Genomic DNA, 11108 nt, shown 5'->3' with positions numbered 1-11108 from the left:
GAGGCATCCGTTTTTTGAACCAATAGCATGGGAGACGAGTAAGGACTAGTTCTGGGTTTGATGACCCCTTGTTGCAACATCTTTACGATAAGATCGGTCATTATTTGTTTTTGGAAGTGAGGGTATCGTAGGGCTTGACATTGTCGGGTTTAGAATCAATAAGGGTTGGAATATGGTGGTCATGGACTCACTGAGGTGGTAAGGATAACGATTTGTCAAATAGGGTACTGTAAGTTTGTAATAATTTGAGGATAAGTGGGTTGTCGTTAGATAAAGAGTTGGTGGTTGTGGATTTAGTAGGGTTGTTTTGAAAAACTAACGTATGAAGCGAAGCCACCTAATCTTCCCGAATTATACAATGAAAGGAGCTTGTAGTAACCAAGTTATTGAAGTGTTCGCCTGACAAAACGCAATCAGTACCGTCCACTTTAAACGTTAACTTTGGAATTGAAAAATACGCAACAATTGGCCCAAGAGTACTCAACCGTACTCAACCATCTGATCCATAAAACAATATACGCCCGTTTGACTGGAAGAACATAAAACGGAACCAAAAATGTTTTATGGTTAAGAGTGATAGGTACCTGGGGAAATAGGTGGTACATTCGATGCGTTTCCCATTCTCAGCCATAACCGCGAATGATTCTATTGCTTGAGTGGTTAACTTTAGCATCGTGGCCACACGTGGATGCAACATTTTATGGGTGGAACCGGAATCGACGAGTACGGTAACTTTTTTTTCATGAATTCCGCCCGTAAGCCGAAGAATACAAGAGGACATTAACCCGAAAAATTCGCGTTTGGAGAGTGACAAATACTCAGGTGGGGTGGGTTGTGGTTGTGTGATAGGAATAGCGGCGTCAAGTTCGGTTTCGATATTATCATCGTTATCGACAATTAACAAAAATTTGTGGCCGATTGCACTTATGACCCGAAAGTAATTTTCCGGACAACGAAAACAGAGGCCCACTGATTTTCGTTTTTGAATTTCGTCCGTTGTTAAACGGTTGAAGGGCAGGTTCGTTGTTGGTTTTGGTGGGTTTGGCAGAAATGGTGGCTTGGTGGACGAGGTTGCAGCTAATGACAAAGTGTTAGTTTGGTTTGTAGATGGAATGGCGGTGAGAGCCGGTGTGTTTGAGTATGACAATCGGGTTGAGATTGACTAGCGGTTTCTTGGTATAGCAGCGAGTTTGTCTTCAATAAGTTTTGCCAACCCATACGTCTGATGCAATGTTTGTGGTTTGTGGATAGCAAGTTCGGTCTAAATATCGTGTCGAAGACCCGATGTAACATTCGTTAATTTTAAACCCGAAAACCCGACCCGTTTTAAATTTTTGGTTTTATGTTTATTTATATATATAATTTTATAATGTTATTAATTAATCTAAAGTTTCGTTTCTTGTATTTTATATGACATTAATTAATTTTGAACTTACTCATAATTCACCTTTCAATCATGTGACATTTCTATGCAATTATATTTTTCATCACCCTTTTAGTATTGCATGTTCATGTTAAACATTCTTAATCAAGATCATATATCCATGTACATAATCTCATGCAAATTACTTGAATTATTTTTAAACTATTATTATTATTATTATTATCTTTTCATATGTTATTTAACTAATAAAAACTAATAAATGTTTTGATTCAATAAAATTGATTAAAAGAGTTAAACCTTTTGAAAACCCTATTAAACTATTTTTAATTTGTGTTTTAATTATAAATGTTCGAGTATTGGAAAAACCCGGTTCCGGGTATGGAACCGGTTCGGGTTTTTGGGTATTACCGGGTACAAATCGGGTCCGGTTCGGGTTTTAGTACCTAAATGCATACCCTATCCATACCCTACAGGTAGGGTCGGGTACGGATTCAGGAATTAAAAAACCGGTTCCGGGTTCGGGTTTTTTGCACACCTCTATATTGGGCTATACATTTTTCTATTTGTACACCCCATTAAAAATTAGCCCATAATAAGTCTATATAATGAGATTTTTTATTTTTTTCTTATCATGTTCTTTATTTATCATGATAACACCTAACTAATCTGTGGGTAATAAAATCCTTCCCTTGTCCATTTCATATTTAATATTGACTACCCAATGCTAATGCAATCAACCTTTGAACGCTTGACACATAACAATTGTTAATTATATATATAACAAATGCAAACTTTTTATTGCTTCACAACGTGCATTCAACTTTGTAAGCTTCTCCTGCATATTCTACTTTCCGCTTAGTCATATTGATACAGGCTAAGCTTCTCCTGCATATTCAACTTTGTAACATCTACCACGTATTTCTCATCACCCCTTTCTTCTCTCTCCACGATTTCACAAAACCCTCCTCCTCCTCCTCCCACCACCACCATCTGTAGTGACCGATGTTGTTCGTCTCTCTGGTCCATCAGCCTAGAAATTGTTTGATTGTTGTTGCCGGCGACAGTGGTATCATCGGACGAATAACCATTACTGGTAGTCTATGGCGGCGTCTCTCTCTCTATTTGTGGCTCCGACTGGTTGTTGCGGTGTTATATTTAGGTAATAGGTCTCACTCATCATCTTTTGTTCATCTTCCTTCCAATCAATTTCAAGCTAGATGACTTAGGGTTTCTCAACCGGTAACACGCTCATTTTTAGGGCTCCAGTATTGGTAAGTTACTGCGATTTTACATTATTTTGTATGTAGTTTCATCTTCCTTTCAGTTAGTTTTCATTTAAATTTGCAGATTAGTTGATACAGTGGCTCAGGTCTAAGGACAGGTAATTAGTATATTTTCATATTATAGACGAGACACTAAGGACGTCATGACCTGCAACTGCTTCCAGAATATATTATAGCACCAACATTTTCCCTACACCTGAAACTAATGTGATACCGATTGATGATGTTTGTGGACTACTTTTGTGGAGAGTTATGTTTTTTTCTTAGTGTCCCAACTTTTAACTAATATCTTGGTTTTATTACTAAGTCATGTTGTAAAATGCAGGTTATGTTCCTGTGTAATGAAACCTCGACAGGTATGAAGCTTTGCTCCTATAATTTGGATTGTAATGCTAAATAGTTATTTGACTTGTTGTTAATAGTTGGAACAATATTTACATGTTATAAGTTTACTTAACAGACACTTCACATTGGCTTCAGTTTCTTTATATTCTGGATTGTAAATTTATTGTAATGATAGTTGTTTGATTTGTTGTTAACAGTTGCAGCAATATGTACTTATACAAGGGCTTGATGTTGCTTCATTTGTAAAGGTAATTTCTATTTCGTTTCTGTAGTGACATGTAATTGAATTCCCTTACCTTTACTTTATAAACTAATCACCAACTAAGCTAATATTTTTCAATATGGTAGTGCTGTAGTATGACACATGTGAGAGAGAGAGACAAAAAACGAGTGGTGATGGCTACGGTGGGGTGGTTGTGTGGTGGTAGAGGTCGTATCGCAGGCGCGACGGTAGATGATGGTATTTGTGGTTGATGGTGACGGAGCATATAAGGTGGTTTTGTTTTTCTATATGAAGTCTCAAATGTTATAAATGGATGCAACGTGACGAGCAATGTGGAAATCAAGGAGGAGAAAGTTATGCAAATCCCACACACAATAGATTAAGCTATTAGAAAGGGCCTCCTATCGATACACACACTTGGGAAAGATAATTAGGCAATATACTGCAACAAAAAGGGCTTTTTAGGACATTTGTGTGGGACGCTTGTAAAATAGGGTCCTAAAATCTATTTAATAGGACAAATGAACATTTGGTCCTTTTACAAGATATGCTATAGAACCGGTGTCCTAAAAAGTTATTTATTAGGATGGATGATTCTTTGGGGTCGTATTATCATATAACTTAATAAGACACTTAAAATGTAAATCCTAATAAAGTAATCTATAAGACATGTAGTTGTTGGTGTCCCATTATGTGGTAATGTAATAGGACACTTGATCACTGGAGGTCTTATTATAGCATAAGTTAACATGACACTTTGTACTTAAGTCATAAATGTTCGATGTTATAGAACCATTTCTAGTCGAAGTCATATAAGAACATAACTTAATAGGATATTTTACACTATGGTCTTATAACTTTAACATTTATAAGATGCTTACTCATTGTGGTGTTATTATAATACACTGTAATAGGACATTTGATATTTGAGTCATAAACATCTGTTGTATATGATGCTTATTCGTTAGAGTTTTATTGTAACGTAAATTAGCATGACACTTGACACTTGAGTCTTATAACTTTAACCTTTATAGGACGCTTAATCATTGTGGTGTTATTACAATAAACCGTAATAGGACACTTGATATTGTAGTCATAAAACAACTGTATTATATGACGCTTATTCGCTCACTACAAAAAAAAATGTCATATAGCGGCACACATTTCTAATGACATTTATTTTTTGTGCCACTAATTTAGGTTTTAATGGCACTTTTGTATATCACATTTGCTTGATTGTACTTTTAGTGGCATTTTATATTTGTGCCAAAAAAATTAGGTTTTAATGGCACTTTGTATATGTTATAATTGTTTGGAATACACTTCTAGTGCCATTTAGTATTTTTGTCACTAAAATTTATGAATTTGACGGCATCTTGCGTATGCTATAGTTTTTTAGAACATTTAATTGGCATTTAGCATTTATGTCATATAATTTTATGCTTTTAAAGTCAAGTTGTGAGTGATATTTGCTAGACATATTTTAAACGACATTGACATAAAATTTTTATGATATTTAGCTTGAATGCCATATTTTTTTATTTTATTTTTTATATCTAATGTATTCTTTTATTTTGTTCGTAAATTTTAATTGTGATGGACTATTATGACTATGTATAGTTCTAATTAAAAATTAGCTATGAATTTACTTTGACAATTTTTTGAACAGCTAAACTACACCGAATCAGCCTAACAAGGCTCAAGCTTTAGATCTAAAAAGAACAACACATAACTCAGATGGCTTTCCAAATTAAACCAAATCTCTGCTATAAAATGTGGCTAATGCAACCCATAAATCAAGACCACCGAAACCGAGTACCATGTTAATCAAGAAACCGTAGTGATCTAAACAAAATATGCCTAAATTAAAAAGTTGTAAACAAAAAGATTATAAACCAACAAATCAAAACCATCCAAACTGAGAAACCAATCAAAAACTCATATTAATATGGATGCAAACGAGTCAAGCTGCTCGCGAGCTACTCAAACTCGGATAAATAAAAAGCTCGAAACGAGCTAAGCTTTTTTGAGTTTGAGCCTCAAATAAAGCTCGTTTAGTTATCGATCACAACCTCAAGCGTTATGTATTTATAAGTTTTGTCTTCTTTTGGACTTTTATGTATTAACTAGGTTATGAGACCGTGAAATACACGGGCCAGATAAAATAAATGTTACTACATCAAATTTTAAGTTGTAGTATAGCTGACGATAAATTTTATGCAAAGAAAGAAATTAGATATTACGATACTCCATTCAAATTACAACATGAGAAGTTTTTTCAAAGTTCTAAAATGAAATCTTTATATAGTCACCTTTGTTACTTAAATTGCAATAGTTTGTTTTTTACTTTGTAGTATAATGTTAGTTTGTTGAAATTGGATATTACGTGAACTTTGTAGTATACATTAACAAAAGCAAATAAAACAGTCATAAGAGTTATATAAAATAAAAATTCATGTAATGATGACGGGGGTAGCCCAAGGAATTAATAAAATGGTTTCCACATATTAACGCTAAAAAGGTTAAAAGGTTAAAAGCTTCGTTTCCCGCCCAAACTTGTGTAAACAAGTACCCACGTGCTACAGTACGATGTCAACTCACTATTCACATCACTGACCCTTCTGAGCAAAGGACATGCTCAGATAAAGTATTATTATTTTAATCATGGACCAACGGTCCAAAGCTTCCCGCCCAAAAAGGTCAACTCTCTAAGCAAACTGAAGGGGAATTAGTTTGTACACTAGACAAAAGGCTTGGTCTCTCCTTCCATATAAAGATGACTTAGCCATAAACAGAACACAACAAGATCTGGGCAGATAACACTCTCCCTGATCTTCTCATCTTCCTCGAGAAATAGGTTCCTTGCTTATTTCTATCTTACTACACAAACATCATAGCTTCACCAAGAACTTCATCCAAGAACCGATTCCAAACATCATGGTTCTGGATCTTCGGTGAACTATAACAACTAACAACATACGTTTTGCAAACGTAGAGGGACACCACGACCTGCATTAGGTTAACCTGAACCCTTGAAGCTTGTTAGCGTAACCAGTCCATTCACTATCATTGGTCTTATCTTTGTTGTAGCAACAAGTTGGCGCCCACCGTGGGGCTACGCCGCTTACTTTATCTTAAAGACCAGTAGTGTAGCTCCATTTTCATCAAGTCACCATGTCGGAAGGTGGATCTCCCGATGAAGTCAACCAAGTGTCAAGAACACCGACACCAAGCGCCGGCCAAGAAACTCCGGCAACGTCCATATCTTTTTCCACCTCGGGAGGAACTCCGACGGAACCTTTGTTCCTCGAGTTTTCACCCTTCCGAACTTCAACCCCTTCACGATCTAGAGTTCATTCTCCTCATGCAAGAGTCACGAACACCCCGGAACGTATCGACTTGACGATGGAAGGGGTATCACGGCATTTCTTGCAACTAAGACATCTTCTTAACCAACACGTGAGCCAAGAAGAGAAAAGGGGATAAGACTAAGGCTAGATTATGACGACGAAGAACCCTCACTGTCACTTGGACGACCGCCTTCCCCTTTAACCAGCTCACGACCTGCTGCTTCTCATTTAGAAGCTTGTCCAAGTGTAACCTGCCAACCTTTTAACCCATCTCTTTACACCTGTGGGAGATCAAGCCCAACGGCTTTCCCTTTATATACTTCACAACCCCTAGGGCACGAGACCACTCGAGACCAAATATGGCAGTCACCAGCTTCAAGTGTTCCTCCTACATCCACTACGTGGGAGCAGGCCATGACGTTCTTGCCCTTGGCTCGGAGTGCCGCAATGAGCATCCCCATGAGAACAAGCCAAGTTGCAGCAACCCCTGAAAGCCTTCAAGGCTTTAACCTCATGCCTCAAATGATGGCTCAAATGATGGCACACCTCCCTTGGACCCAGATCATCAACCAAGCGTTGGGTACTCACCAAGGAACAACGAGTCATAATCCTGCCACAATGGTAGAAGAAGACCTTGCTAAGCCCTATAAGCCTGGTAACCTATCATGCTTCTCTCAACAAATCGCCAATTATGACTCTCAAACGAAAATCAAGATGCCACCCCATATAAAAACATATGATAGGACCGAGGATCCTGAAGACCACCTCCAGGTATTTACCGGTGCTGCCAGAATCGAAAAGTGGTCCCATGCTGAATGTTGTTTAATGTTCATGCAAACACTTTTCAGATCAGCCATGATATGGTTCAACGACCTTCCTGCTCAAAGCGTTCGAAGCTTCGATGATCTGAGCAAAGGATTCTTGCCCAACTTTTCACAAAAAAGGAGGTATGTCAAGGATGCCACGGTAATTTTCTAGATAAAACAGAAAGATGATGAAAGCCTTCGAGATTTCATCGAAAGATATAAAAAGAAGGGTTGACATATGTGGGGGCCGACGAAAAAATGAGGGTGGCAGGGTTCATGAACGCCATCACCTCCAAGTACCTCACAAGGGACTTTAACAAGTGCCTACCTAAAACCCTTGAAGAAGCTCTTGAGCAAGCCGAAGCTCATATCCGAGGCGAAGAGGCCATTGATTTCAAAGAACAAAGAAAAAGAGCTCCTAGTTGGCGAGGCAACAACCCCAACCGAAAGAAAGGAAACTACAACCCCTATGATAAATACCCAAGGAGCTCAGATCAACGAAGGCCTGAAGGTCGGAACCCTCCAAGCAGGGAAAAGACTGTGAACTTCACAGCCTTAACCAAAACACCTCAGGAGATCCTTGCCACCGAAGAGGTAAAACACAACTTCCGACCTCCTCGGCCCTTGCCCAAGAGCAAGAAAAACGAAAGCTCCACCCAGTTCTATGATTTTCACAAAGAAAAAGGTCACCACACCAACGATTGCTTTCAACTCAAGAGAATAATTGAGGAAGCCGTTAAGTCTGGAGAATTGGCTCATTTGGTGAAAGGGGTTAAGGACAAGATGGCCGAAAGAAAAGGCAAAGAGGTGAACATGGTAAATATAGACGATGGTGTCTCCCACAAACGACAACGCTTGGAGGCTTGGGAGCTTCAATGTGTCTGCTTCCCACCACCTCAAGGTGACTTACTCTCAAACCCTTTGGTGGTAGAAGCGAACGTGGGAACACTCAAAACAAGCAAAGCCTACATCGAGACAGGGGCAGCCACAGAGATCATGTATGAAAGGTTCTTCAATCAACTAAGCAAAGAAGAACGTTCAAGGCTTCAACCCTCCGGGTCTTCTATAAAAGGTATCGCCGATGTACCCTTGAAGCATTTAGGCCAACTAACCCTTGATGTCTGTTTTAGTGAAGGCAAGATGAAGAAAACCAAACCACTCACTTTTGTGGTTATCAACATACCTTCCAACTATGATGTGATCATAGGAAGGCCAGGACAGTGCGCATTCAACATGGCTGTCTCAGTTGGTCAAGGTGCTGTGAAGTTCCCAATTGACAGGGGAATTGCAACCCTTCAACCTACCCAAGAGGTTTACATGGTTGAAGGGGAAAGTTCAAAAAGTGAAAACGAAGAACAAGGCTTGATCATAAACCCAAAATACCCTGAACAAAAGGTACGGGTAAAAACAAGCCTTTCTAAAGAAACTCTCTCACACCTTGAGAAGCTGTTGATATGTTACAACGATGTCTTTGCTTGGTGCCCGGAAGACATGACCGGCATCCCTTGAAGCATTGCAGAACATGAGCTAAAAATACCACCTGATGTCAAGCCTGTTGTCCAAAAGAAACGGAGCTTGGCTCCTAAACAAAGCTTGGCAGCATGCCAAAAGGTTGAAAAGCTTGTCCTAGCTGGGATCCTACGTGAGGTCAAATATCAATCCTGGGTGGCTAATCCAGTCATGGTTCGAAAGCCTGACAAGTCTTGGAGGACGTGCATTGACTTCAAAGACTTAAACAAAGCATGCCCAAAGGATTGCTATCCCTTACCCGAGATGGACCTCAAGGTTGACTCCTTAACCGGCCATCCCTTCAAGTGTTTTCTCGATGCTTACAAGGGTTATCATCAAATCCTCATGAAGGTAGAAGATGAAGAAAAAACCGCATTCCACACGGACAAGGGTATTTTCTGTTATCAAAAGATTCCTTTTGGCTTACGAAATGCCGGTACAACTTACCAACGTTTGATCGACAAAGCATTCGCTAACTAAATTAGCAGAAACCCGGAAGCTTATGTCGATGATCTGGTAATCAAAAGCAAAACTGAGCATCAAATGCTTGAATACGTAGAAGAAACCTTCCAAAACTTGAGGAAGATCAATATGAAGCTCAACCCTGGAAAATGCTCATTTGGGTTCGAAAAAGGCAAGTTTTTGGGACACATTGTGGGGAAACAAAGCATAAAAGCCAGTCCCAACAAAGTCAGGGCTGTTCTTGAAACTAAATCTCCACAAAGCAAAACGAAGTGGAAAGCCTGAACGGAAAAACCCTTAAAAGGTTCCACGCCTAGTCAAAGTCTTAAAATGTATTTCAAGAGATGTATAATTCTCCTTTTTGTGAACAACAACCTCTTGAATGAATGATAAAGTTTTTGTCATAACTTGTCTTTACTATTCTATAATCAGGTTGAGAACCTAGCAAGAAACTCCATGGCAAGGGCCATGTAAGGGGATGAGCTCCCAGGCCACATCGCTCAATAGGTTCAAGGGTTAAATGAACCTATATAAGGGGTGAGTTCCTATATCAATCCAACTCCATGAGACTTAGAAAATTTTTTCAACCAAAAACTTGTCTCATAGACGGGTCTGAAAGCCTACATAAATTCGTTCCTTAAGCTTTGAAAAAGTTTACGAAACAAACATACATTAAACAATGATACAAAGGATAGCCAACATGTGCTTTTTACCTAATGAAGCCTTGAAGCTAAAGTGACTGCAGCACTAAAACTTCTTAAGGAAAGTTACCTAAAAACACATCAAACTAACAAGATAAGCAACCAAAACATAAATACATAAACAACACAGTTCATAAACAAGGCCATTGCAAGGCCATAACTAACAGCATTCATAATGAGCCAATTAAGGCTAAAACAAGGAAATCACAAGGATTCCCAAGAAAATGTTCAAAGGGCCAAAAAGGCCAAACACAACCACAGGGCAGAAACTTTAAGAGTTTCATGCCAAACCTACATTATTTAAGATTACATAAAATTGTTTAACGGTGCTAAGAAAGCTACAAATCAAGTGTTTAAATATCAGAAACAGGCTTTGAGGTACTAGCCTTACCACCTTTAGCCTTCTTCGACTTCTTGACTTGCGGGCCAACATCAGCAACAGCCGAGCCTTCGAGGCTTGCCACATGAGATCCGTCACTACCCCCAGATAAAGTTTCTTCACTATCACCAGAACTCTAGCTTCTTCGACAAGGACTCTAGCACCTCTTTAACAACTTTATCATCGAGGCCGGCTGGTTTCAAACCCTGCAACACAGAAAGAGGCTTACCAAAGCATGATGAAACTTCACCCACATAAGGGTAAGTGAGCCTTTCCATTGAACGAACTGAATCCATGAAGAGCTTGTAAGCTTCACGGTTGAACAGGGGTGACTTCTCCATAGGTTAGCCAGTCTCATGATAACCAAAGCCAGCAACGAAGCCCAAATGCTTACCATGGGCCAACAGCTTCGTATACACATCGCCCAACACCAAGTTGAATTCGTTAGAATGAAGTAAATAAGTCACAACCTGTTGAAACCCGTGCTCAATCAGCCACTTGTTGTCGTCAGAGGTCTGAGTGACTGAAGCCTTCAAACCTTCCTTCTCCATCTCAAAGGCTTTCCTCTGCACCTCAAAGGCTTCCCGGTCAGCATCCAACTTAGCCTTGTCGGCCTCCATGGCTTTCTTCAACCCTGCCAGCTCAATCTCATGGCCGCGAGACAAC

The 11108-nt window shown here is 39.2% G+C and overlaps 1 long non-coding RNA gene across 1 annotated transcript; it reads left to right on the top strand.

The window, feature by feature from the left end:
- The first annotated feature begins 2361 nt into the window (after positions 1-2361).
- LOC143578618 (uncharacterized) lies at positions 2362-3670 on the top strand. The gene is made up of 3 exons (XR_013143307.1): positions 2362-2687; positions 2766-3260; positions 3369-3670. It is a non-coding gene; the product is annotated as an uncharacterized LOC143578618 (long non-coding RNA).
- The last annotated feature ends 7438 nt before the right edge of the window (positions 3671-11108 follow it).

Source organism: Bidens hawaiensis, unplaced genomic scaffold (genome assembly GCF_021521415.1).
Source record: "Bidens hawaiensis isolate Kalapana, Puna unplaced genomic scaffold, B.hawaiensis_p1.1 tig00029306_1, whole genome shotgun sequence".
Classification (NCBI taxonomy): domain Eukaryota; kingdom Viridiplantae; phylum Streptophyta; class Magnoliopsida; order Asterales; family Asteraceae; genus Bidens; species Bidens hawaiensis.
Note: the sequence above shows the minus strand (reverse complement) of the source record. Positions and strands in the feature narration are given on the sequence as shown.